The 25629-nt window shown below is 39.8% G+C and overlaps 15 non-coding genes across 15 annotated transcripts; all 15 read right to left on the bottom strand.

Annotated features, from left to right (window-relative positions):
- Positions 1 to 450: 450 nt before the first annotated feature.
- TRNAL-AAG (transfer RNA leucine (anticodon AAG)) lies at positions 451 to 532 on the bottom strand. Its single transcript has one exon. It is a non-coding gene; the product is annotated as a tRNA-Leu (tRNA).
- A 246-nt stretch (positions 533 to 778) lies between these two features.
- Positions 779 to 860, bottom strand: TRNAL-UAG (transfer RNA leucine (anticodon UAG)). Its single transcript has one exon. It is a non-coding gene; the product is annotated as a tRNA-Leu (tRNA).
- A 5053-nt stretch (positions 861 to 5913) lies between these two features.
- Positions 5914 to 5995, bottom strand: TRNAL-AAG (transfer RNA leucine (anticodon AAG)). The gene has a single exon. It is a non-coding gene; the product is annotated as a tRNA-Leu (tRNA).
- A 399-nt stretch (positions 5996 to 6394) lies between these two features.
- TRNAL-AAG (transfer RNA leucine (anticodon AAG)) lies at positions 6395 to 6476 on the bottom strand. The gene has a single exon. It is a non-coding gene; the product is annotated as a tRNA-Leu (tRNA).
- A 238-nt stretch (positions 6477 to 6714) lies between these two features.
- TRNAL-UAG (transfer RNA leucine (anticodon UAG)) lies at positions 6715 to 6796 on the bottom strand. Its single transcript has one exon. It is a non-coding gene; the product is annotated as a tRNA-Leu (tRNA).
- Positions 6797 to 10089: 3293 nt separating this feature from the next.
- On the bottom strand, positions 10090 to 10171 carry TRNAL-UAG (transfer RNA leucine (anticodon UAG)). The gene has a single exon. It is a non-coding gene; the product is annotated as a tRNA-Leu (tRNA).
- Positions 10172 to 10570: 399 nt separating this feature from the next.
- Positions 10571 to 10652, bottom strand: TRNAL-AAG (transfer RNA leucine (anticodon AAG)). Its single transcript has one exon. It is a non-coding gene; the product is annotated as a tRNA-Leu (tRNA).
- Positions 10653 to 10891: 239 nt separating this feature from the next.
- TRNAL-UAG (transfer RNA leucine (anticodon UAG)) lies at positions 10892 to 10973 on the bottom strand. Its single transcript has one exon. It is a non-coding gene; the product is annotated as a tRNA-Leu (tRNA).
- Positions 10974 to 13457: 2484 nt separating this feature from the next.
- TRNAL-AAG (transfer RNA leucine (anticodon AAG)) lies at positions 13458 to 13539 on the bottom strand. Its single transcript has one exon. It is a non-coding gene; the product is annotated as a tRNA-Leu (tRNA).
- A 716-nt stretch (positions 13540 to 14255) lies between these two features.
- Positions 14256 to 14337, bottom strand: TRNAL-UAG (transfer RNA leucine (anticodon UAG)). The gene has a single exon. It is a non-coding gene; the product is annotated as a tRNA-Leu (tRNA).
- A 2484-nt stretch (positions 14338 to 16821) lies between these two features.
- TRNAL-AAG (transfer RNA leucine (anticodon AAG)) lies at positions 16822 to 16903 on the bottom strand. Its single transcript has one exon. It is a non-coding gene; the product is annotated as a tRNA-Leu (tRNA).
- Positions 16904 to 17302: 399 nt separating this feature from the next.
- TRNAL-AAG (transfer RNA leucine (anticodon AAG)) lies at positions 17303 to 17384 on the bottom strand. Its single transcript has one exon. It is a non-coding gene; the product is annotated as a tRNA-Leu (tRNA).
- A 246-nt stretch (positions 17385 to 17630) lies between these two features.
- On the bottom strand, positions 17631 to 17712 carry TRNAL-UAG (transfer RNA leucine (anticodon UAG)). Its single transcript has one exon. It is a non-coding gene; the product is annotated as a tRNA-Leu (tRNA).
- A 3286-nt stretch (positions 17713 to 20998) lies between these two features.
- Positions 20999 to 21080, bottom strand: TRNAL-UAG (transfer RNA leucine (anticodon UAG)). Its single transcript has one exon. It is a non-coding gene; the product is annotated as a tRNA-Leu (tRNA).
- Positions 21081 to 24373: 3293 nt separating this feature from the next.
- On the bottom strand, positions 24374 to 24455 carry TRNAL-UAG (transfer RNA leucine (anticodon UAG)). The gene has a single exon. It is a non-coding gene; the product is annotated as a tRNA-Leu (tRNA).
- Between the last annotated feature and the right edge of the window lie 1174 nt (positions 24456 to 25629).

Genomic DNA, 25629 nt, shown 5'->3' with positions numbered 1-25629 from the left:
GAAGAGACTGGAGCCTTAATCCAGCCCCTTAGACCGCTCGGCCATGCTACCTTTAGCAGCATGATTTTTAAGATTCCTTATCTTAACTGAAAACCACAAAATTATACAAATACAAAAGATTAAATCACATGTTAATTTGCATGTTAGCAAAATCATAAGAATAAGTACAAAAACATTTCAAGACCGCATAATACTGGCAGCAGTGGGATTAAAGCATATGTTAATTTTGTATATTAGCGTATGTATAAGAATAAGATAAAAAGGTTTTAAGGAACTCTTACTACTGGCAGCAGTGGGATTTAAACCTACAGGTCTGTTGTAAAATGGTTAAGTCTCTAAACAATAGGAAAAAACAATGATTCTATCAACTGTCTTTTCCTAAACAGAAACCCACACACTCATGCAAATACAAAATCATTTGAATTAGATCAAAATGTTCTAAAGACCTACTGGCAGCAGTGGGATTTGAACCCACGCCTCTGAAGAGACTGGAGCCTTAATCCAGCGCCTTAGACCACTCGGCCATGCTACCCTAATATACTACATAAAAAAAGCTTCCTTAGAGTAAGTTTAGTGAATTTTCCTACAGTTTAACTTCTTCAAGGTGGAAAATGGATAGGTCTCTAAGCAAAAAGGAAAAAGCAATGATTCTATCTACTGTCTTTTGCAAAACAGCAAAGCATGGACTCATAAAAATACAAAATAATAAAACACATGCTAATTTTTCTATTAGCAAAATCATAAATATAAGCTAAAAAGTTTCAAAGTAGAAATACACTGGCAGCAGTGGGATTTGAACCCACGCCTCCAAAGAGACTGGAGCCTAAGTCCAGCGCCTTAGACCACTCGGCCATGCTACCTTTAACAGCATGATTTTTACGATTCCTTATCTTAACTGAAAACCGCAAAATTATACAAATACAAAAGATTAAATCACATGTCAATTTGCATGTTAGCAAAATCATAAGAATAAGTACAAAAACATTTCAAGACCGCATAATACTGGCAGCAGTGGGATTAAAGCATATGCTAATTTTGTATGTTAGCATAATTATAAGAATAAGATAACAAGGTTTAACATAGCATAATGTTCTAGAATAGTCTGTTTAATCGCCGCATACTCACAGTTCCCCCGAGGGTCCATAGCTCTATAGGCTTCAGCAGCTCCACCCTCTAAGAACCCCACAAGATGTCGAACTCGCTCCCTTTCCGGGACTTCCATTAATCAACACTGATGCTCAAAGTCCTGGAAGAAGCCCTCAATGTCGCCTGCAGCCTCATTAAAGGGCTTAAAGTCTTTGTGGGACACTCTGGGGAGTTCCCTCATGGTGGGTGCTGAGGTTACAGTCTGTCTGGAGCTTCTAGCTGCTTCCAAAGCGATCTGCTCCAGCAATGCCATCTCCTGAGCTCTGTGAATGGCCTTCCTCTTATCGTCTATGGTGGCCTCTTCTCCCAGAAATGCCAACTCCTCCTCGTACCACACAACCCACTGACTTTTTTGGGTATTTACCTCCGGCTGCAGTCTTTCCTCCATTTGCTGTGAGGATCCTTCCTCAGTGTCATCTTGCAGGCGAACTCCTTCCAAAGCCTCAATTAGCTGCTCCTTGGAGAGTCCTTTAAAACGGACTCCTACTTCATGGGCGTTTGTTTGTAGGTTCATCGCAGTCCAGCTCTTGTACTCTGCGGTGCTGGTTCCCAATGTTGATGGGCCTTTGTCCTCCATTCCTTCTGCTCTGATCCCACTGCTGCCAACCAGTTTGTGACGGGGTGTACAGCAGAGCAGGAAGGGACAACGGGCCGAGGGATGATCCAATGAGATTTATTAAAGCAGGGAGCATACAACATCAAATATCCATAATGTCCTTCAAGTCCACCAGAAGTCCACAATAAGCCCAAGTAAATAAACAGATCTGGAGGTGCTTTCCAGTAATCCCGCACCCGATAAACGAAACAATAGTCCTTCCACGAGTCCAACAGAACAGATTCGGGGGCACCTCCCGATAATCCTTGTGCCAGCTAACAAAGCAATAGTCCACATGAGTCCAAGGGATGCCAAAACAATCTCACGAACGACGAGATATGTCCTCAGCTCAAGTCTCATCCCGTTCGCTTCCGCAGTCACAGATGGACGTGGGGTCTTGCCTCAGCTAAGAATCCCCACTCCTTCCAATTTAAGGATCAACTCACATCTGATCTCAAAAATAAGAATGGATTATCTGAGCTCCTGGGATCCGCCCATGAAGGGGGGTAGGGGTCACACCTTCTATTCAATGGTTGGGTCCACCTGAAGATTCTAGACTGGTCGGTTCCTCTTAGTCTATTTAGTATGTACATATGACTAGCCACCTGCTGTGAGAAAGAATGGCTATTCTTCACTAGTGGTGTTGACAAACCTTAATTACATTATAGCTTAGGGCTGCAAGTATTGGGGGAAGGAGACGTATTGTTACAGGTGAACTCCCAGCACAAGAAAATACATAAATTACAGCTAATAGAAACCAGAGAACAGTTACATACATCAAATGGCATATTATTCAAATACAGGACAGGGCAAAAGTACATATCATGACAGACATGTCTCTAAATATTAGGAAAAAAACAATAATTCTATCAACTGTTTTTATCTTAACCAGAAAGAAAACACTTAAGCAAATACAAAAGAAGATTAAAACACATGTAAGTTTGTATGTTAGTAAAATCATAAGAGTAAGTTCAAAACAATTTTCAAGCACATATCATACTGGCAGCAGTGGGATGAAAGCACATGCAAATTTTGTCTGTTTTCATAATTATAAGAATAAGATCAAAAGATTTTCAAGAACTCATACTGCTGAGTCATACTCAGCATGATTAAGTAGGCTTCCTTAGAGTAAGTGAAGTACATTTGACAACATTTAAAATTAGTGCATGTTGGAAAAAGGGCATGTCTCTAAACATTAGGAAAAACCAATGATTCTATCAACGGTCTTTATCTTAACTGAAAACCGAAAAATCATACAAATACAAAAGAAGATTAGATCACATGCTAATTTGCATGTTAGCAAAATCATAAGAATAAGTACAAAAACATTTCAAGACCTCATAATACTGGCAGCAGTGGGATTAAAGCATATGCTAATTTTGTATGTTAGCATAGTTATAAGAATAAGATAAAAAGGTTTTAAGGAACTCTTACTACTGGCAGCAGTGGGATTTGAACCTACAGGTCTGTTGTAAAATGGTTAAGTCTCTAAACAATAGGAAAAACCAACGATGCTATCAACTGTCTTTTCCTAAACAGAAATCCACACACTCATGCAAATACAAAATCATAAGAATTAGATCAAAAGGTTCTGAAGACCTACCGGCAGCAGTGGGATTTGAACCCACACCTCTGAAGAGACTGGAGCCTTAATCCAGCGCCTTAGACCGCTCGGCCATGCTACCTTTAGCAGCATGACTTTTAAGATTCCTTATCTTAACTGAAAACCACAAAATTATACAAATACAAAAGATTAAATCACATGTTAATTTGCATGTTAGCAAAATCATAAGAATAAGTACAAAAACATTTCAAGACCGCATAATACTGGCAGCAGTGGGATTAAAGCATATGCTAATTTTGTATGTTAGCATAATTATAAGAATAAGATAACAAGGTTTAACATAGCATAATGTTCTAGAATAGTCTATTTAATCGCCGCATACTCACAGTTCCCCCGAGGGTCCATAGCTCTATAGGCTTCAGCAGCTCCACCCTCTAAGAACCCCACAAGATGTCGAACTCGCTCCCTTTCCGGGACTTCCATTAATCAACACTGATGCTCAAAGTCCTGGAAGAAGCCCTCAATGTCGCCTGCAGCCTCATTAAAGGGCTTAAAGTCTTTGTGGGACACTCTGGGGAGTTCCCTCATGGTGGGTGCTGAGGTTACAGTCTGTCTGGAGCTTCTAGCTGCTTCCAAAGCGATCTGCTCCAGCAATGCCATCTCCTGAGCTCTGTGAATGGCCTTCCTCTTATCGTCTATGGTGGCCTCTTCTCCCAGAAATGCCAACTCCTCCTCGTACCACACAACCCACTGACTTTTTTGGGTATTTACCTCCGGCTGCAGTCTTTCCTCCATTTGCTGTGAGGATCCTTCCTCAGTGTCATCTTGCAGGCGAACTCCTTCCAAAGCCTCAATTAGCTGCTCCTTGGAGAGTCCTTTAAAACGGACTCCTACTTCATGGGCCTTTGTTTGTAGGTTCATCGCAGTCCAGCTCTTGTACTCTGCGGTGCTGGTTCCCAATGTTGATGGGCCTTTGTCCTCCATTCCTTCTGCTCTGATCCCACTGCTGCCAACCAGTTTGTGACGGGGTGTACAGCAGAGCAGGAAGGGACAACAGGCCGAGGGATGATCCAATGAGATTTATTAAAGCAGGGAGCATACAACATCAAATATCCATAATGTCCTTCAAGTCCACCAGAAGTCCACAATAAGCCCAAGTAAATAAACAGATCTGGAGGTGCTTTCCAGTAATCCCGCACCCGATAAACGAAACAATAGTCCTTCCACGAGTCCAACAGAACAGATTCGGGGGCACCTCCAGATAATCCTTGTGCCAGCTAACAAAGCAATAGTCCACATGAGTCCAAGGGATCCCAAAACAATCTCACGAACGACGAGATATGTCCTCAGCTCAAGTCTCATCCCGTACGCTTCCGCAGTCACAGATGGACGTGGTGGGGTCTTGCCTCAGCTAAGAATCCCCACTCCTTCCCCTTTAAGGATCAACTCACATCTGATCTCAAAAATAAGAATGGATTATCTGAGCTCCTGGGATCCGCCCATGAAGGGGGGTAGGGGTCACACCTTCTATTCAATGGTTGGGTCCACCTGAAGATTCTAGACTGGTCGGCTCCTCTTAGTCTATCTAGTATGTACATATGACTAGCCACCTGCTGTGAGAAAGAATGGCTATTCTTCACTAGTGGTGTTGACAAACCTTAATTACATTATAGCTTAGGGCTGCAAGTATTGGGGGAAGGAGACATATTGTTACAGGTGAACTCCCTGCACAAGAAAATACATAAATTACAGCTAATAGAAACCAGAGAACAGTTACATACATCAAATGGCATATTATTCAAATACAGGACAGGGCAAAAGTACATATCATGACAGACATGTCTCTAAATATTAGGAAAAAAACAATAATTCTATCAACTGTTTTTATCTTAACCAGAAAGAAAACACTTAAGCAAATACAAAAGAAGATTAAAACACATGTAAGTTTGTATGTTAGTAAAATCATAAGAGTAAGTTCAAAACAATTTTCAAGCACATATCATACTGGCAGCAGTGGGATGAAAGCACATGCAAATTTTGTCTGTTTTCATAATTATAAGAATAAGATCAAAAGATTTTCAAGAACTCATACTGCTGAGTCATACTCAGCATGATTAAGTAGGCTTCCTTAGAGTAAGTGAAGTACATTTGACAACATTTAAAATTAGTGCATGTTGGAAAAAGGGCATGTCTCTAAACATTAGGAAAAACCAATGATTCTATCAACGGTCTTTATCTTAACCGAAAACCGAAAAATCATACAAATACAAAAGAAGATTAGATCACATGCTAATTTGCATGTTAGCAAAATCATAAGAATAAGTACAAAAACATTTCAAGACCTCATAATACTGGCAGCAGTGGGATTAAAGCATATGCTAATTTTGTATGTTAGCATAGTTATAAGAATAAGATAAAAAGGTTTTAAGGAACTCTTACTACTGGCAGCAGTGGGATTTGAACCTACAGGTCTGTTGTAAAATGGTTAAGTCTATAAACAATAGGAAAAACCAATGATTCTATCAACTGTCTTTTCCTAAACAGAAATCCACACACTCATGCAAATACAAAATCATAAGAATTAGATCAAAAGGTTCTGAAGACCTACTGGCAGCAGTGGGATTTGAACCCACGCCTCTGAAGAGACTGGAGCCTTAATCCAGCGCCTTAGACCGCTCGGCCATGCTACCTTTAGCAGCATGATTTTTAAGATTCCTTATCTTAACTGAAAACCACAAAATGATACAAATACAAAAGATTAAATCACATGTTAATTTGCATGTTAGCAAAATCATAAGAATAAGTACAAAAACATTTCAAGACCGCATAATACTGGCAGCAGTGGGATTAAAGCATATGCTAATTTTGTATATTAGCGTATGTATAAGAATAAGATAAAAAGGTTTTAAGGAACTCTTACTACTGGCAGCAGTTTGATTTAAACCTACAGGTCTGTTGTAAAATGGTTAAGTCTCTAAACAATAGGAAAAAACAATGATTCTATCAACTGTCTTTTCCTAAACAGAAACCCACACACTCATGCAAATACAAAATCATTTGAATTAGATCAAAATGTTCTAAAGACCTACTGGCAGCAGTGGGATTTGAACCCACGCCTCTGAAGAGACTGGAGCCTTAATCCAGCGCCTTAGACCGCTCGGCCATGCTACCCTAATATACTACATAAAAAAGCTTCCTTAGAGTAAGTTTAGTGAATTTTCCTACATTTTAACTTCTTCAAGGTGGAAAATGGATAGGTCTCTAAGCAAAAAGCAATGATTCTATCTACTGTCTTTTGCAAAACAGCAAAGCATGGACTCATACAAATACAAAATAATAAAACACATGCTAATTTTTCTATTAGCAAAATCATAAATATAAGCTAAAAAGTTTCAAAGTAGAAATACACTGGCAGCAGTGGGATTTGAACCCACGCCTCCAAAGAGACTGGAGCCTAAGTCCAGTGCCTTAGACCACTCGGCCATGCTACCTTTAGCAGCATGACTTTTAAGATTCCTTATCTTAACTGAAAACCACAAAATTATACAAATACAAAAGATTAAATCACATGTTAATTTGCATGTTAGCAAAATCATAAGAATAAGTACAAAAACATTTCAAGACCGCATAATACTGGCAGCAGTGGGATTAAAGCATATGCTAATTTTGTATGTTAGCATAATTATAAGAATAAGATAACAAGGTTTAACATAGCATAATGTTCTAGAATAGTCTGTTTAATCGCCGCATACTCACAGTTCCCCCGAGGGTCCATAGCTCTATAGGCTTCAGCAGCTCCACCCTCTAAGAACCCCACAAGATGTCGAACTCGCTCCCTTTCCGGGACTTCCATTAATCAACACTGATGCTCAAAGTCTGGAAGAAGCCCTCAATGTCGCCTGCAGCCTCATTAAAGGGCTTAAAGTCTTTGTGGGACACTCTGGGGAGTTCCCTCATGGTGGGTGCTGAGGTTACAGTCTGTCTGGAGCTTCTAGCTGCTTCCAAAGCGATCTGCTCCAGCAATGCCATCTCCTGAGCTCTGTGAATGGCCTTCCTCTTATCGTCTATGGTGGCCTCTTCTCCCAGAAATGCCAACTCCTCCTCGTACCACACAACCCACTGACTTTTTTGGGTATTTACCTCCGGCTGCAGTCTTTCCTCCATTTGCTGTGAGGATCCTTCCTCAGTGTCATCTTGCAGGCGAACTCCTTCCAAAGCCTCAATTAGCTGCTCCTTGGAGAGTCCTTTAAAACGGACTCCTACTTCATGGGCCTTTGTTTGTAGGTTCATCGCAGTCCAGCTCTTGTACTCTGCGGTGCTGGTTCCCAATGTTGATGGGCCTTTGTCCTCCATTCCTTCTGCTCTGATCCCACTGCTGCCAACCAGTTTGTGACGGGGTGTACAGCAGAGCAGGAAGGGACAACAGGCCGAGGGATGATCCAATGAGATTTATTAAAGCAGGGAGCATACAACATCAAATATCCATAATGTCCTTCAAGTCCACCAGAAGTCCACAATAAGCCCAAGGAAATAAACAGATCTGGAGGTGCTTTCCAGTAATCCCGCACCTGATAAACGAAACAATAGTCCTTCCACGAGTCCAACAGAACAGATTCGGGGGCACCTCCAGATAATCCTTGTGCCAGCTAACAAAGCAATGGTCCACATGAGTCCAAGGGATCCCAAAACAATCTCACGAACGACGAGATATGTCCTCAGCTCAAGTCTCATCCCGTACGCTTCCGCAGTCACAGATGGACGTGGGGTCTTGCCTCAGCTAAGAATCCCCACTCCTTCCCCTTTAAGGATCAACTCACATCTGATCTCAAAAATAAGAATGGATTATCTGAGCTCCTGGGATCCGCCCATGAAGGGGGGTAGGGGGTCACACCTTCTATTCAATGGTTGGGTCCACCTGAAGATTCTAGACTGGTCGGCTCCTCTTAGTCTATCAAGTATGTACATATGACTAGCCACCTGCTGTGAGAAAGAATGGCTATTCTTCACTAGTGGTGTTGACAAACCTTAATTACATTATAGCTTAGGGCTGCAAGTATTGGGGGAAGGAGACATATTGTTACAGGTGAACTCCCAGCACAAGAAAATACATAAATTACAGCTAATAGAAACCAGAGAACAGTTACATACATCAAATGGCATATTATTCAAATACAGGACAGGGCAAAAGTACATATCATGACAGACATGTCTCTAAATATTAGGAAAAAAACAATAATTCTATCAACTGTTTTTATCTTAACCAGAAAGAAAACACTTAAGCAAATACAAAAGAAGATTAAAACACATGTAAGTTTGTATGTTAGTAAAATCATAAGAGTAAGTTCAAAACAATTTTCAAGCACATATCATACTGGCAGCAGTGGGATGAAAGCACATGCAAATTTTGTCTGTTTTCATAATTATAAGAATAAGATCAAAAGATTTTCAAGAACTCATACTGCTGAGTCATACTCAGCATGATTAAGTAGGCTTCCTTAGAGTAAGTGAAGTACATTTGACAACATTTAAAATTAGTGCATGTTGGAAAAAGGGCATGTATCTAAACATTAGGAAAAACCAATGATTCTATCAACGGTCTTTATCTTAACTGAAAACCGAAAAATCATACAAATACAAAAGAAGATTAGATCACATGCTAATTTGCATGTTAGCAAAATTATAAGAATAAGTACAAAAACATTTCAAGACCTCATAATACTGGCAGCAGTGGGATTAAAGCATATGCTAATTTTGTATGTTAGCATAGTTATAAGAATAAGATAAAAAGGTTTTAAGGAACTCTTACTACTGGCAGCAGTGGGATTTGAACCTACAGGTCTGTTGTAAAATGGTTAAGTCTCTAAACAATAGGAAAAACCAATGATTCTATCAACTGTCTTTTCCTAAACAGAAATCCACACACTCATGCAAATACAAAATCATAAGAATTAGATCAAAAGGTTCTGAAAACCTACTGGCAGCAGTGGGATTTGAACTAACGCCTCTGAAGAGACTGGAGCCTTAATCCAGTGCCTTAGACCGCTCGGCCATGCTACCTTTAGCAGCATGATTTTTAAGATTCCTTATCTTAACTGAAAACCACTAAATTATACAAATACAAAAGATTAAATCACATGTTAATTTGCATGTTAGCAAAATCATAAGAATAAGTACAAAAACATTTCAAAACCGCATAATACTGGCAGCAGTGGGATTAAAGCATATGTTAATTTTGTATGTTAGCGTATGTATAAGAATAAGATAAAAAGGTTTTAAGGAACTCTTACTACTGGCAGCAGTGGGATTTAAACCTACAGGTCTGTTGTAAAATGGTTAAGTCTCTAAACAATAGGAAAAAACAATGATTCTATCAACTGTCTTTTCCTAAACAGAAACCCACACACTCATGCAAATACAAAATCATTTGAATTAGATCAAAATGTTCTGAAGACCTACTGGCAGCAGTGGGATTTGAACCCACGCCTCTGACGAGACTGGAGCCTTAATCCAGCGCCTTAGACCGCTCGGCCATGCTACCTTAATATACTACATGAAAAAAGCTTCCTTAGAGTAAGTTTAGTGAATTTTCCTACATTTTAACTTCTTCAAGGTGGAAAATGGATAGGTCTCTAAGCAAAAAGGAAAAAGCAATGATTCTATCTACTGTCTTTTGCAAAACAGCAAAGCATGGACTCATACAAATACAAAATAATAAAACACATGCTAATTTTTCTATTAGCAAAATCATAAATATAAGCTAAAAAGTTTCAAAGTAAAAATACACTGGCAGCAGTGGGATTTGAACCCACGCCTCCAAAGAGACTGGAGCCTAATTCCAGCGCCTTAGACCACTCGGCCATGCTACCTTTAACAGCATGATTTTTACGATTCCTTATCTTAACTGAAAACCGCAAAATTATACAAATACAAAAGATTAAATCACATGTTAATTTGCATGTTAGCAAAATCATAAGAATAAGTACAAAAACATTTCAAGACCGCATAATACTGGCAGCAGTGGGATTAAAGCATATGCTAATTTTGTATATTAGCGTATGTATAAGAATAAGATAAAAAGGTTTTAAGGAACTCTTACTACTGGCAGCAGTGGGATTTAAACCTACAGGTCTGTTGTAAAATGGTTAAGTCTCTAAACAATAGGAAAAAACAATGATTCTATCAACTGTCTTTTCCTAAACAGAAACCCACACACTCATGCAAATACAAAATCATTTGAATTAGATCAAAATGTTCTAAAGACCTACTGGCAGCAGTGGGATTTGAACCCACGCCTCTGAAGAGACTGGAGCCTTAATCCAGCGCCTTAGACCGCTCGGCCATGCTACCCTAATATACTACATAAAAAAAGCTTCCTTAGAGTAAGTTTAGTGAATTTTCCTACATTTTAACTTCTTCAAGGTGGAAAATGGATAGGTCTCTAAGCAAAAAGCAATGATTCTATCTACTGTCTTTTGCAAAACAGCAAAGCATGGACTCATACAAATACAAAATAATAAAACACATGCTAATTTTTCTTTTAGCAAAAGCATAAATATAAGCTAAAAAGTTTCAAAGTAGAAATACACTGGCAGCAGTGGGATTTGAACCCACGCCTCCAAAGAGACTGGAGCCTAAGTCCAGCGCCTTAGACCACTCGGCCATGCTACCTTTAACAGCATGATTTTTACGATTCCTTATCTTAACTGAAAACCGCAAAATTATACAAATACAAAAGATTAAATCACATGTTAATTTGCATGTTAGCAAAATCATAAGAATAAGTACAAAAACATTTCAAGACTGCATAATACTGGCAGCAGTGGGATTAAAGCATATGCTAATTTTGTATGTTAGCATAATTATAAGAATAAGATAACAAGGTTTAACATAGCATAATGTTCTAGAATAGTCTGTTTAATCGCCGCATACTCACAGTTCCCCCGAGGGTCCATAGCTCTATAGGCTTCAGCAGCTCCACCCTCTAAGAACCCCACAAGATGTCGAACTCGCTCCCTTTCCGGGACTTCCATTAATCAACACTGATGCTCAAAGTCCTGGAAGAAGCCCTCAATGTCGCCTGCAGCCTCATTAAAGGGCTTAAAGTCTTTGTGGGACACTCTGGGGAGTTCCCTCATGGTGGGTGCTGAGGTTACAGTCTGTCTGGAGCTTCTAGCTGCTTCCAAAGCGATCTGCTCCAGCAATGCCATCTCCTGAGCTCTGTGAATGGCCTTCCTCTTATCGTCTATGGTGGCCTCTTCTCCCAGAAATGCCAACTCCTCCTCGTACCACACAACCCACTGACTTTTTTGGGTATTTACCTCCGGCTGCAGTCTTTCCTCCATTTGCTGTGAGGATCCTTCCTCAGTGTCATCTTGCAGGCGAACTCCTTCCAAAGCCTCAATTAGCTGCTCCTTGGAGAGTCCTTTAAAACGGACTCCTACTTCATGGGCCTTTGTTTGTAGGTTCATCGCAGTCCAGCTCTTGTACTCTGCGGTGCTGGTTCCCAATGTTGATGGGCCTTTGTCCTCCATTCCTTCTGCTCTGATCCCACTGCTGCCAACCAGTTTGTGACGGGGTGTACAGCAGAGCAGGAAGGGACAACAGGCCGAGGGATGATCCAATGAGATTTATTAAAGCAGGGAGCATACAACATCAAATATCCATAATGTCCTTCAAGTCCACCAGAAGTCCACAATAAGCCCAAGTAAATAAACAGATCTGGAGGTGCTTTCCAGTAATCCCGCACCCGATAAACGAAACAATAGTCCTTCCACGAGTCCAACAGAACAGATTCGGGGGCACCTCCAGATAATCCTTGTGCCAGCTAACAAAGCAATAGTCCACATGAGTCCAAGGGATCCCAAAACAATCTCACGAACGACGAGATATGTCCTCAGCTCAAGTCTCATCCCGTTCGCTTCCGCAGTCACAGATGGACGTGGGGTCTTGCCTCAGCTAAGAATCCCCACTCCTTCCCCTTTAAGGATCAACTCACATCTGATCTCAAAAATAAGAATGGATTATCTGAGCTCCTGGGATCCGCCCATGAAGGGAGGTAGGGGTCACACCTTCTATTCAATGGTTGGGTCCACCTGAAGATTCTAGACTGGTCGGCTCCTCTTAGTCTATCTAGTATGTACATATGACTAGCCACCTGCTGTGAGAAAGAATGGCTATTCTTCACTAGTGGTGTTGACAAACCTTAATTACATTATAGCTTAGGGCTGCAAATATTGGGGGAAGGAGACATATTGTTACAGGTGAACTCCCAGCACAAGAAAATACATAAATTACAGCTAATAGAAACCAGAGAACAGTTACATACATCAAATGGCATATTATTCAAATACAGGACAGGGCAAAAGTACATATCATGACAGACATGTCTCTAAATATTAGGAAAAAAACAATAATTCTATCAACTGTTTTTATCTTAACCAGAAAGAAAACACTTAAGCAAATACAAAAGAAGATTAAAACACATGTAAGTTTGTATGTTAGTAAAATCATAAGAGTAAGTTCAAAACAATTTTCAAGCACATATCATACTGGCAGCAGTGGGATGAAAGCACATGCAAATTTTGTCTGTTTTCATAATTATAAGAATAAGATCAAAAGATTTTCAAGAACTCATACTGCTGAGTCATACTCAGCATGATTAAGTAGGCTTCCTTAGAGTAAGTGAAGTACATTTGACAACATTTAAAATTAGTGCATGTTGGAAAAAGGGCATGTCTCTAAACATTAGGAAAAACCAATGATTCTATCAACGGTCTTTATCTTAACTGAAAACCGAAAAATCATACAAATACAAAAGAAGATTAGATCACATGCTAATTTGCATGTTAGCAAAATCATAAGAATAAGTACAAAAACATTTCAAGACCTCATAATACTGGCAGCAGTGGGATTAAAGCATATGCTAATTTTGTATGTTAGCATAGTTATAAGAATAAGATAAAAAGGTTTTAAGGAACTCTTACTACTGGCAGCAGTGGGATTTGAACCTACAGGTCTGTTGTAAAATGGTTAAGTCTCTAAACAATAGGAAAAACCAATGATTCTATCAACTGTCTTTTCCTAAACAGAAATCCACACACTCATGCAAATACAAAATCATAAGAATTAGATCAAAAGGTTCTGAAGACCTACTGGCAGCAGTGGGATTTGAACCCACGCCTCTGAAGAGACTGGAGCCTTAATCCAGCGCCTTAGACCGCTCGGCCATGCTACCTTTAGCAGAATGACTTTTAAGATTCCTTATCTTAACTGAAAACCACAAAATTATACAAATACAAAAGATTAAATCACATGTTAATTTGCATGTTAGCAAAATCATAAGAATAAGTACAAAAACATTTCAAGACCGCATAATACTGGCAGCAGTGGGATTAAAGCATATGCTAATTTTGTATATTAGCGTATGTATAAGAATAAGATAAAAAGGTTTTAAGGAACTCTTACTACTGGCAGCAGTGGGATTTAAACCTACAGGTCTGTTGTAAAATGGTTAAGTCTCTAAACAATAGGAAAAAACAATGATTCTATCAACTGTCTTTTCCTAAACAGAAACCCACACACTCATGCAAATACAAAATCATTTGAATTAGATCAAAATGTTCTGAAGACTGGCAGCAGTGGGATTTGAACCCACGCCTCTGAAGAGACTGGAGCCTTAATCCAGCGCCTTAGACCGCTCGGCCATGCAACCCTAATATACTACATAAAAACAGCTTGCTTAGAGTAAGTTTAGTGAATTTTCCTACATTTTAACTTCTTCAAGGTGGAAAATGGATAGGTCTCTAAGCAAAAAGCAATGATTCTATCTACTGTCTTTTGCAAAACAGCAAAGCATGGACTCATACAAATACAAAATAATAAAACACATGCTAATTTTTCTATTAGCAAAATCATAAATATAAGCTAAAAAGTTTCAAAGTAGAAATACACTGGCAGCAGTGGGATTTGAACCCACGTCTCCAAAGAGACTGGAGCCTAAGTCCAGCGCCTTAGACCACTCAGCCATGCTACCTTTAACAGCATGATTTTTACGATTCCTTATCTTAACTGAAAACCGCAAAATTATACAAATACAAAAGATTAAATCACATGTTAATTTGCATGTTAGCAAAATCATAAGAATAAGTACAAAAACATTTCAAGACCGCATAATACTGGCAGCAGTGGGATTAAAGCATATGCTAATTTTGTATGTTAGCATAATTATAAGAATAAGATAACAAGGTTTAACATAGCATAATGTTCTAGAATAGTCTGTTTAATCGCCGCATACTCACAGTTCCCCCGAGGGTCCATAGCTCTATAGGCTTCAGCAGCTCCACCCTCTAAGAACCCCACAAGATGTCGAACTCGCTCCCTTTCCGGGACTTCCATTAATCAACACTGATGCTCAAAGTCCTGGAAGAAGCCCTCAATGTCGCCTGCAGCCTCATTAAAGGGCTTAAAGTCCTTGTGGGACACTCTGGGGAGTTCCCTCATGGTGGGTGCTGAGGTTACAGTCTGTCTGGAGCTTCTAGCTGCTTCCAAAGCAATCTGCTCCAGCAATGCCATCTCCTGAGCTCTGTGAATGGCCTTCCTCTTATCGTCTATGGTGGCCTCTTCTCCCAGAAATGCCAACTCCTCCTCGTACCACACAACCCACTGACTTTTTTGGGTATTTACCTCCGGCTGCAGTCTTTCCTCCATTTGCTGTGAGGATCCTTCCTCAGTGTCATCTTGCAGGCGAACTCCTTCCAAAGCCTCAATTAGCTGCTCCTTGGAGAGTCCTTTAAAACGGACTCCTACTTCATGGGCCTTTGTTTGTAGGTTCATCGCAGTCCAGCTCTTGTACTCTGCGGTGCTGGTTCCCAATGTTGATGGGCCTTTGTCCTCCATTCCTTCTGCTCTGATCCCACTGCTGCCAACCAGTTTGTGACGGGGTGTACAGCAGAGCAGGAAGGGACAACAGGCCGAGGGATGATCCAATGAGATTTATTAAAGCAGGGAGCATACAACATCAAATATCCATAATGTCCTTCAAGTCCACCAGAAGTCCACAATAAGCCCAAGTAAATAAACAGATCTGGAGGTGCTTTCCAGTAATCCCGCACCCGATAAACGAAACAATAGTCCTTCCACGAGTCCAACAGAACAGATTCGGGGGCACCTCCAGATAATCCTTGTGCCAGCTAACAAAGCAATAGTCCACATGAGTCCAAGGGATCCCAAAACAATCTCACGAACGACGAGATATGTCCTCAGCTCAAGTCTCATTCCGTACGCTTCCGCAGTCACAGATGGACGTGGGGTCTTGCCTCAGCTAAGAATCCCCACTCCTTCCCCTTTAAGGATCAACTCACATCTGATCTCAAAAATAAGAATGGATTATCTGAGCTCCTGGGATCCGCCCATGAAGGGGGGTAGGGGTCACACCTTCTATTCAATGGTTGGGTCCACCTGAAGATTCTAGACTGGTCGGCTCCTCTTAGTCTATCTAGTATGTACATATGACTAGCCACCTGCTGTGAGAAAGAATGGCTATTCTTCACTAGTGGTGTTGACAAACCTTAATTACATTATAGCTTAGGGCTGCAAGTATTGGGGGAAGGAGACATATTGTTACAGGTGAACTCCCTGCACAAGAAAATACATAAATTACAGCTAATAGAAACCAGAGAACAGTTACATACATCAAATGGCATATTATTCAAATACAGGACAGGGCAAAAGTACATATCATGACAGACATGTCTCTAAATATTAGGAAAAAAACAATAATTCTATCAACTGTTTTTATCTTAACCAGAAAGAAAACACTTAAGCAAATACAAAAGAAGATTAAAACACATGTAAGTTTGTATGTTAGTAAAATCATAAGAGTAAGTTCAAAACAATTTTCAAGCACATATCATACTGGCAGCAGTGGGATGAAAGCACATGCAAATTTTGTCTGTTTTCATAATTATAAGAATAAGATCAAAAGATTTTCAAGAACTCATACTGCTGAGTCATACTCAGCATGATTAAGTAGGCTTCCTTAGAGTAAGTGAAGTACATTTGACAACATTTAAAATTAGTGCATGTTGGAAAAAGGGCATGTCTCTAAACATTAGGAAAAACCAATGATTCTATCAATGGTCTTTATCTTAACCGAAAACCGAAAAATCATACAAATACAAAAGAAGATTAGATCACATGCTAATTTGCATGTTAGCAAAATCATAAGAATAAGTACAAAAACATTTCAAGACCTCATAATACTGGCAGCAGTGGGATTAAAGCATATGCTAATTTTGTATGTTAGCATAGTTATAAGAATAAGATAAAAAGGTTTTAAGGAACTCTTACTACTGGCAGCAGTGGGATTTGAACCTACAGGTCTGTTGTAAAATGGTTAAGTCTCTAAACAATAGGAAAAACCAATGATTCTATCAACTGTCTTTTCCTAAACAGAAATCCACACACTCATGCAAATACAAAATCATAAGAATTAGATCAAAAGGTTCTGAAGACCTACTGGCAGCAGTGGGATTTGAACCCACGCCTCTGAAGAGACTGGAGCCTTAATCCAGCGCCTTAGACCGCTCGGCCATGCTACCTTTAGCAGCATGACTTTTAAGATTCCTTATCTTAACTGAAAACCACAAAATTATACAAATACAAAAGATTAAATCACATGTTAATTTGCATGTTAGCAAAATCATAAGAATAAGTACAAAAACATTTCAAGACCGCATAATACTGGCAGCAGTGGGATTAAAGCATATGTTAATTTTGTATGTTAGCGTATGTATAAGAATAAGATAAAAAGGTTTTAAGGAACTCTTACTACTGGCAGCAGTGGGATTTAAACCTACAGGTCTGTTGTAAAATGGTTAAGTCTCTAAACAATAGGAAAAAACAATGATTCTATCAACTGTCTTTTCCTAAACAGAAACCCACACACTCATGCAAATACAAAATCATTTGAATTAGATCAAAATGTTCTGAAGACCTACTGGCAGCAGTGGGATTTGAACCCACGCCTCTGAAGAGACTGGAGCCTTAATCCAGCGCCTTAGACCGCTCGGCCATGCTACCTTAATATACTACATGAAAAAAGCTTCCTTAGAGTAAGTTTAGTGAATTTTCCTACATTTTAACTTCTTCAAGGTGGAAAATGGATAGGTCTCTAAGCAAAAAGGAAAAAGCAATGATTCTATCTACTGTCTTTTGCAAAACAGCAAAGCATGGACTCATACAAATACAAAATAATAAAACACATGCTAATTTTTCTATTAGCAAAATCATAAATATAAGCTAAAAAGTTTCAAAGTAAAAATACACTGGTAGCAGTGGGATTTGAACCCACGCCTCCAAAGAGACTGGAGCCTAAATCCAGCGCCTTAGACCACTCGGTCATGCTACCTTTAACAGCATGATTTTTACGATTCCTTATCTTAACTGAAAACCGCAAAATTATACAAATACAAAAGATTAAATCACATGTTAATTTGCATGTTAGCAAAATCATAAGAATAAGTACAAAAACATTTCAAGACCGCATAATACTGGCAGCAGTGGGATTAAAGCATATGCTAATTTTGTATGTTAGCATAATTATAAGAATAAGATAACAAGGTTTAACATAGCATAATGTTCTAGAATAGTCTGTTTAATCGCCGCATACTCACAGTTCCCCCGAGGGTCCATAGCTCTATAGGCTTCAGCAGCTCCACCCTCTAAGAACCCCACAAGATGTCGAACTCGCTCCCTTTCCAGGACTTCCATTAATCAACACTGATGCTCAAAGTCCTGGAAGAAGCCCTCAATGTCGCCTGCAGCCTCATTAAAGGGCTTAAAGTCTTTGTGGGACACTCTGGGGAGTTCCCTCATGGTGGGTGCTGAGGTTACAGTCTGTCTGGAGCTTCTAGCTGCTTCCAAAGCGATCTGCTCCAGCAATGCCATCTCCTGAGCTCTGTGAATGGCCTTCCTCTTATCGTCTATGGTGGCCTCTTCTCCCAGAAATGCCAACTCCTCCTCGTACCACACAACCCACTGACTTTTTTGGGTATTTACCTCCGGCTGCAGTCTTTCCTCCATTTGCTGTGAGGATCCTTCCTCAGTGTCATCTTGCAGGCGAACTCCTTCCAAAGCCTCAATTAGCTGCTCCTTGGAGAGTCCTTTAAAACGGACTCCTACTTCATGGGCGTTTGTTTGTAGGTTCATCGCAGTCCAGCTCTTGTACTCTGCGGTGCTGGTTCCCAATGTTGATGGGCCTTTGTCCTCCATTCCTTCTGCTCTGATCCCACTGCTGCCAACCAGTTTGTGACGGGGTGTACAGCAGAGCAGGAAGGGACAACGGGCCGAGGGATGATCCAATGAGATTTATTAAAGCAGGGAGCATACAACATCAAATATCCATAATGTCCTTCAAGTCCACCAGAAGTCCACAATAAGCCCAAGTAAATAAACAGATCTGGAGGTGCTTTCCAGTAATCCCGCACCCGATAAACGAAACAATAGTCCTTCCACGAGTCCAACAGAACAGATTCGGGGGCACCTCCCGATAATCCTTGTGCCAGCTAACAAAGCAATAGTCCACATGAGTCCAAGGGATGCCAAAACAATCTCACGAACGACGAGATATGTCCTCAGCTCAAGTCTCATCCCGTTCGCTTCCGCAGTCACAGATGGACGTGGGGTCTTGCCTCAGCTAAGAATCCCCACTCCTTCCCCTTTAAGGATCAACTCACATCTGATCTCAAAAATAAGAATGGATTGTCTGAGCTCCTGGGATCCGCCCATGAAGGGGGGTGGGGGTCACACCTTCTATTCAATGGTTGGGTCCACCTGAAGATTCTAGACTGGTCGGCTCCTCTTAGTCTATCTAGTATGTACATATGACTAGCCACCTGCTGTGAGAAGGAATGGCTATTCTTCACTAGTGGTGTTGACAAACCTTAATTACATTATAGCTTAGGGCTGCAAGTATTGGGGGAAGGAGACGTATTGTTACAGGTGAACTCCCAGCACAAGAAAATACATAAATTACAGCTAATAGAAACCAGAGAAAAGTTACATACATCAAATGGCATATTATTCAAATACAGGACAGGGCAAAAGTACATATCATGACAGACATGTCTCTAAATATTAGGAAAAAAACAATAATTCTATCAACTGTTTTTATCTTAACCAGAAAGAAAACACTTAAGCAAATACAAAAGAAGATTAAAACACATGTAAGTTTGTATGTTAGTAAAATCATAAGAGTAAGTTCAAAACAATTTTCAAGCACATATCATACTGGCAGCAGTGGGATGAAAGCACATGCAAATTTTGTCTGTTTTCATAATTATGAGAATAAGATCAAAATATTTTCAAGAACTCATACTGCTGAGTCATACTCAGCATGATTAAGTAGGCTTCCTTAGAGTAAGTGAAGTACATTTGACAACATTTAAAATTAGTGCATGTTGGAAAAAGGGCATGTCTCTAAACATTAGGAAAAACCAATGATTCTATGAACGGTCTTTATCTTAACCGAAAACCGAAAAATCATACAAATACAAAAGAAGATTAGATCACATGCTAATTTGCATGTTAGCAAAATCATAAGAATAAGTACAAAAACATTTCAAGACCTCATAATACTGGCAGCAGTGGGATTAAAGCATATACTAATTTTGTATGTTAGCATAGTTATAAGAATAAGATAAAAAGGTTTTAAGGAACTCTTACTACTGGCAGCAGTGGGATTTGAACCTACAGGTCTGTTGTAAAATGGTTAAGTCTCTAAACAATAGGCAAAACCAATGATTCTATCAACTGTCTTTTCCTAAACAGAAATCCACACACTCATGCAAATACAAAATCATAAGAATTAGATCAAAAGGTTCTGAAGACCTACTGGCAGCAGTAGGATTTGAACCCACGCCTCTGAAGAGACTGGAGCCTTAATCCAGCCCCTTAGACCGCTCGGCCATGCTACCTTTAGCAGCATGAGTTTTAAGATTCCTTATCTTAACTGAAAACCACAAAATTATACAAATACAAAAGATTAAATCACATGTTAATTTGCATGTTAGCAAAATCATAAGAATAAGTACAAAAACATTTCAAGACCGCATAATACTGGCAGCAGTGGGATTAAAGCATATGCTAATTTTGTATATTAGCGTATGTATAAGAATAAGATAAAAAGGTTTTAAGGAACTCTTACTACTGGCAGCAGTGGGATTTAAACCTACAGGTCTGTTGTAAAATGGTTAAGTCTCTAAACAATAGGAAAAAACAATGATTCTATCAACTGTCTTTTCCTAAACAGAAACCCACACACTCACGCAAATACAAAATCATTTGAATTAGATCAAAATGTTCTAAAGACCTACTGGCAGCAGTGGGATTTGAACCCACGCCTCTGAAGAGACTGGAGCCTTAATCCAGCGCCTTAGACCGCTCAGCCATGCTACCCTAATATACTACATAAAAAAAGCTTCCTTAGAGTAAGTTTAGTGAATTTTCCTACAGTTTAACTTCTTCAAGGTGGAAAATGGATAGGTCTCTAAGCAAAAAGCAATGATTCTATCTACTGTCTTTTGCAAAACAGCAAAGCATGGACTCATACAAATACAAAATAATAAAACACATGCTAATTTTTCTATTAGCAAAATCATAAATATAAGCTAAAAAGTTTCAAAGTAGAAATACACTGGCAGCAGTGGGATTTGAACCCACGCCTCCAAAGAGACTGGAGCCTAAGTCCAGCGCCTTAGACCACTCGGCCATGCTACCTTTAACAGCTTGATTTTTACGATTCCTTATCTTAACTGAAAACCGCAAAATTATACAAATACAAAAGATTAAATCACATGTTAATTTGCATGTTAGCAAAATCATAAGAATAAGTACAAAAACATTTCAAGACCGCATAATACTGGCAGCAGTGGGATTAAAGCATATGCTAATTTTGTATGTTAGCATAATTATAAGAATAAGATAACAAGGTTTAACATAGCATAATGTTCTAGAATAGTCTGTTTAATCGCCGCATACTCACAGTTCCCCCGAGGGTCCATAGCTCTATAGGCTTCAGCAGCTCCACCCTCTAAGAACCCCACAAGATGTCGAACTCGCTCCCTTTCCGGGACTTCAATTAATCAACACTGATGCTCAAAGTCCTGGAAGAAGCCCTCAATGTCGCCTGCAGCCTCATTAAAGGGCTTAAAGTCTTTGTGGGACACTCTGGGGAGTTCCCTCATGGTGGGTGCTGAGGTTACAGTCTGTCTGGAGCTTCTAGCTGCTTCCAAAGCGATCTGCTCCAGCAATGCCATCTCCTGAGCTCTGTGAATGGCCTTCCTCTTATCGTCTATGGTGGCCTCTTCCCCCAGAAATGCCAACTCCTCCTCGTATCACACAACCCACTGACTTTTTTGGGTATTTACCTCCGGCTGCAGTCTTTCCTCCATTTGCTGTGAGGATCCTTCCTCAGTGTCATCTTGCAGGCGAACTCCTTCCAAAGCCTCAATTAGCTGCTCCTTGGAGAGTCCTTTAAAACGGACTCCTACTTCATGGGCCTTTGTTTGTAGGTTCATCGCAGTCCAGCTCTTGTACTCTGCGGTGCTGGTTCCCAATGTTGATGGGCCTTTGTCCTCCATTCCTTCTGCTCTGATCCCACTGCTGCCAACCAGTTTGTGACGGGGTGTACAGCAGAGCAGGAAGGGACAACAGGCCGAGGGATGATCCAATGAGATTTATTAAAGCAGGGAGCATACAACATCAAATATCCATAATGTCCTTCAAGTCCACCAGAAGTCCACAATAAGCCCAAGTAAATAAACAGATCTGGAGGTGCTTTCCAGTAATCCCGCACCCGATAAACGAAACAATAGTCCTTCCACGAGTCCAACAGAACAGATTCGGGGGCACCTCCAGATAATCCTTGTGCCAGCTAACAAAGCAATAGTCCACATGAGTCCAAGGGATCCCAAAACAATCTCACGAACGACGAGATATGTCCTCAGCTCAAGTCTCATCCCGTACGCTTCCGCAGTCACAGATGGACGTGGGGTCTTGCCTCAGCTAAGAATCCCCACTCCTTCCCCTTTAAGGATCAACTCACATCTGATCTCAAAAATAAGAATGGATTATCTGAGCTCCTGGGATCCGCCCATGAAGGGGGGTAGGGGTCACACCTTCTATTCAATGGTTGGGTCCACCTGAAGATTCTAGACTGGTCGGCTCCTCTTAGTCTATCTAGTATGTACATATGACTAGCCACCTGCTGTGAGAAAGAATGGCTATTCTTCACTAGTGGTGTTGACAAACCTTAATTACATTATAGCTTAGGGCTGCAAGTATTGGGGGAAGGAGACATATTGTTACAGGTGAACTCCCTGCACAAGAAAATACATAAATTACAGCTAATAGAAACCAGAGAACAGTTACATACATCAAATGGCATATTATTCAAATACAGGACAGGGCAAAAGTACATATCATGACAGACATGTCTCTAAATATTAGGAAAAAAACAATAATTCTATCAACTGTTTTTATCTTAACCAGAAAGAAAACACTTAAGCAAATACAAAAGAAGATTAAAACACATGTAAGTTTGTATGTTAGTAAAATCATAAGAGTAAGTTCAAAACAATTTTCAAGCACATATCATACTGGCAGCAGTGGGATGAAAGCACATGCAAATTTTGTCTGTTTTCATAATTATGAGAATAAGATCAAAAGATTTTCAAGAACTCATACTGCTGAGTCATACTCAGCATGATTAAGTAGGCTTCCTTAGAGTAAGTGAAGTACATTTGACAACATTTAAAATTAGTGCATGTTGGAAAAAGGGCATGTCTCTAAACATTAGGAAAAACCAATGATTCTATGAACGGTCTTTATCTTAACCGAAAACCGAAAAATCATACAAATACAAAAGAAGATTAGATCACATGCTAATTTTCATGTTAGCAAAATCATAAGAATAAGTACAAAAACATTTCAAGACCTCATAATACTGGCAGCAGTGGGATTAAAGCATATACTAATTTTGTATGTTAGCATAGTTATAAGAATAAGATAAAAAGGTTTTAAGGAACTCTTACTACTGGCAGCAGTGGGATTTGAACCTACAGGTCTGTTGTAAAATGGTTAAGTCTCTAAACAATAGGAAAAACCAATGATTCTATCAACTGTCTTTTCCTAAACAGAAATCCACACACTCATGCAAATACAAAATCATAAGAATTAGATCAAAAGGTTCTGAAGACCTACTGGCAGCAGTAGGATTTGAACCCACGCCTCTGAAGAGACTGGAGCCTTAATCCAGCCCCTTAGACCGCTCGGCCATGCTACCTTTAGCAGCATGATTTTTAAGATTCCTTATCTTAACTGAAAACCACAAAATTATACAAATACAAAAGATTAAATCACATGTTAATTTGCATGTTAGCAAAATCATAAGAATAAGTACAAAAACATTTCAAGACCGCATAATACTGGCAGCAGTGGGATTAAAGCATATGCTAATTTTGTATATTAGCGTATGTATAAGAATAAGATAAAAAGGTTTTAAGGAACTCTTACTACTGGCAGCAGTGGGATTTAAACCTACAGGTCTGTTGTAAAATGGTTAAGTCTCTAAACAATAGGAAAAAACAATGATTCTATCAACTGTCTTTTCCTAAACAGAAACCCACACACTCACGCAAATACAAAATCATTTGAATTAGATCAAAATGTTCTGAAGACCTACTGGCAGCAGTGGGGTTTGAACCCACGCCTCTGAAGAGACTGGAGCCTTAATCCAGCGCCTTAGACCGCTCAGCCATGCTACCCTAATATACTACATAAAAAAAGCTTCCTTAGAGTAAGTTTAGTGAATTTTCCTACAGTTTAACTTCTTCAAGGTGGAAAATGGATAGGTCTCTAAGCAAAAAGGAAAAAGCAATGATTCTATCTACTGTCTTTTGCAAAACAGCAAAGCATGGACTCATAAAAATACAAAATAATAAAACACATGCTAATTTTTCTATTAGCAAAATCATAAATATAAGCTAAAAAGTTTCAAAGTAGAAATACACTGGCAGCAGTGGGATTTGAACCCACGCCTCCAAAGAGACTGGAGCCTAAGTCCAGCGCCTTAGACCACTCGACCATGCTACCTTTAACAGCATGATTTTTACGATTCCTTATCTTAACTGAAAACCGCAAAATTATACAAATACAAAAGATTAAATCACATGTTAATTTGCATGTTAGCAAAATCATAAGAATAAGTACAAAAACATTTCAAGACCGCATAATACTGGCAGCAGTGGGATTAAAGCATATGCTAATTTTGTATGTTAGCATAATTATAAGAATAAGATAACAAGGTTTAACATAGCATAATGTTCTAGAATAGTCAGTTTAATCGCCGCATATTCACAGTTCCCCCGAGGGTCCCTAGCTCTATAGGCTTCAGCAGCTCCACCCTCTAAGAACCCCACAAGATGTCGAACTCGCTCCCTTTCCGGGACTTCCATTAATCAACACTGATGCTCAAAGTCCTGGAAGAAGCCCTCAATGTCGCCTGCAGCCTCATTAAAGGGCTTAAAGTCTTTGTGGGACACTCTGGGGAGTTCCCTCATGGTGGGTGCTGAGGTTACAGTCTGTCTGGAGCTTCTAGCTGCTTCCAAAGCGATCTGCTCCAGCAATGCCCTCTCCTGAGCTCTGTGAATGGCCTTCCTCTTATCGTCTATGGTGGCCTCTTCTCCCAGAAATGCCAACTCCTCCTCATAGTAACATAGTAACATAGTAACATAGTAACATAGTTAGTAAGGCCGAAAAAAGACATTTGTCCATCCAGTTCAGCCTATATTCCATCATAATAAATACCCAGATCTACGTCCTTCTACAGAACCTAATAATTGTATGATACAATATTGTTCTGCTCCAGGAAGACATCCAGGCCTCTCTTGAACCCCTCGACTGAGTTCGCCATCACCACCTCCTCAGGCAAGCAATTCCAGATTCTCACTGCCCTAACAGTAAAGAATCCTCTTCTATGTTGGTGGAAAAACCTTCTCTCCTCCAGACGCAAAGAATGCCCCCTTGTGCCCGTCACCTTCCTTGGTATAAACAGATCCTCAGCGAGATATTTGTATTGTCCCCTTATATACTTATACATGGTTATTAGATCGCCCCTCAGTCGTCTTTTTTCTAGACTAAATAATCCTAATTTCGCTAATCTATCTGGGTATTGTAGTTCTCCCATCCCCTTTATTAATTTTGTTGCCCTCCTTTGTACTCTCTCTAGTTCCATTATATCCTTCCTGAGCACCGGTGCCCAAAACTG

The sequence above is a fragment of the Ranitomeya imitator genome, chromosome 4, assembly GCF_032444005.1.
Source record: "Ranitomeya imitator isolate aRanImi1 chromosome 4, aRanImi1.pri, whole genome shotgun sequence".
Lineage (NCBI taxonomy): Eukaryota > Metazoa > Chordata > Amphibia > Anura > Dendrobatidae > Ranitomeya > Ranitomeya imitator.
This window is presented reverse-complemented; position numbering and strand designations above follow the sequence as displayed.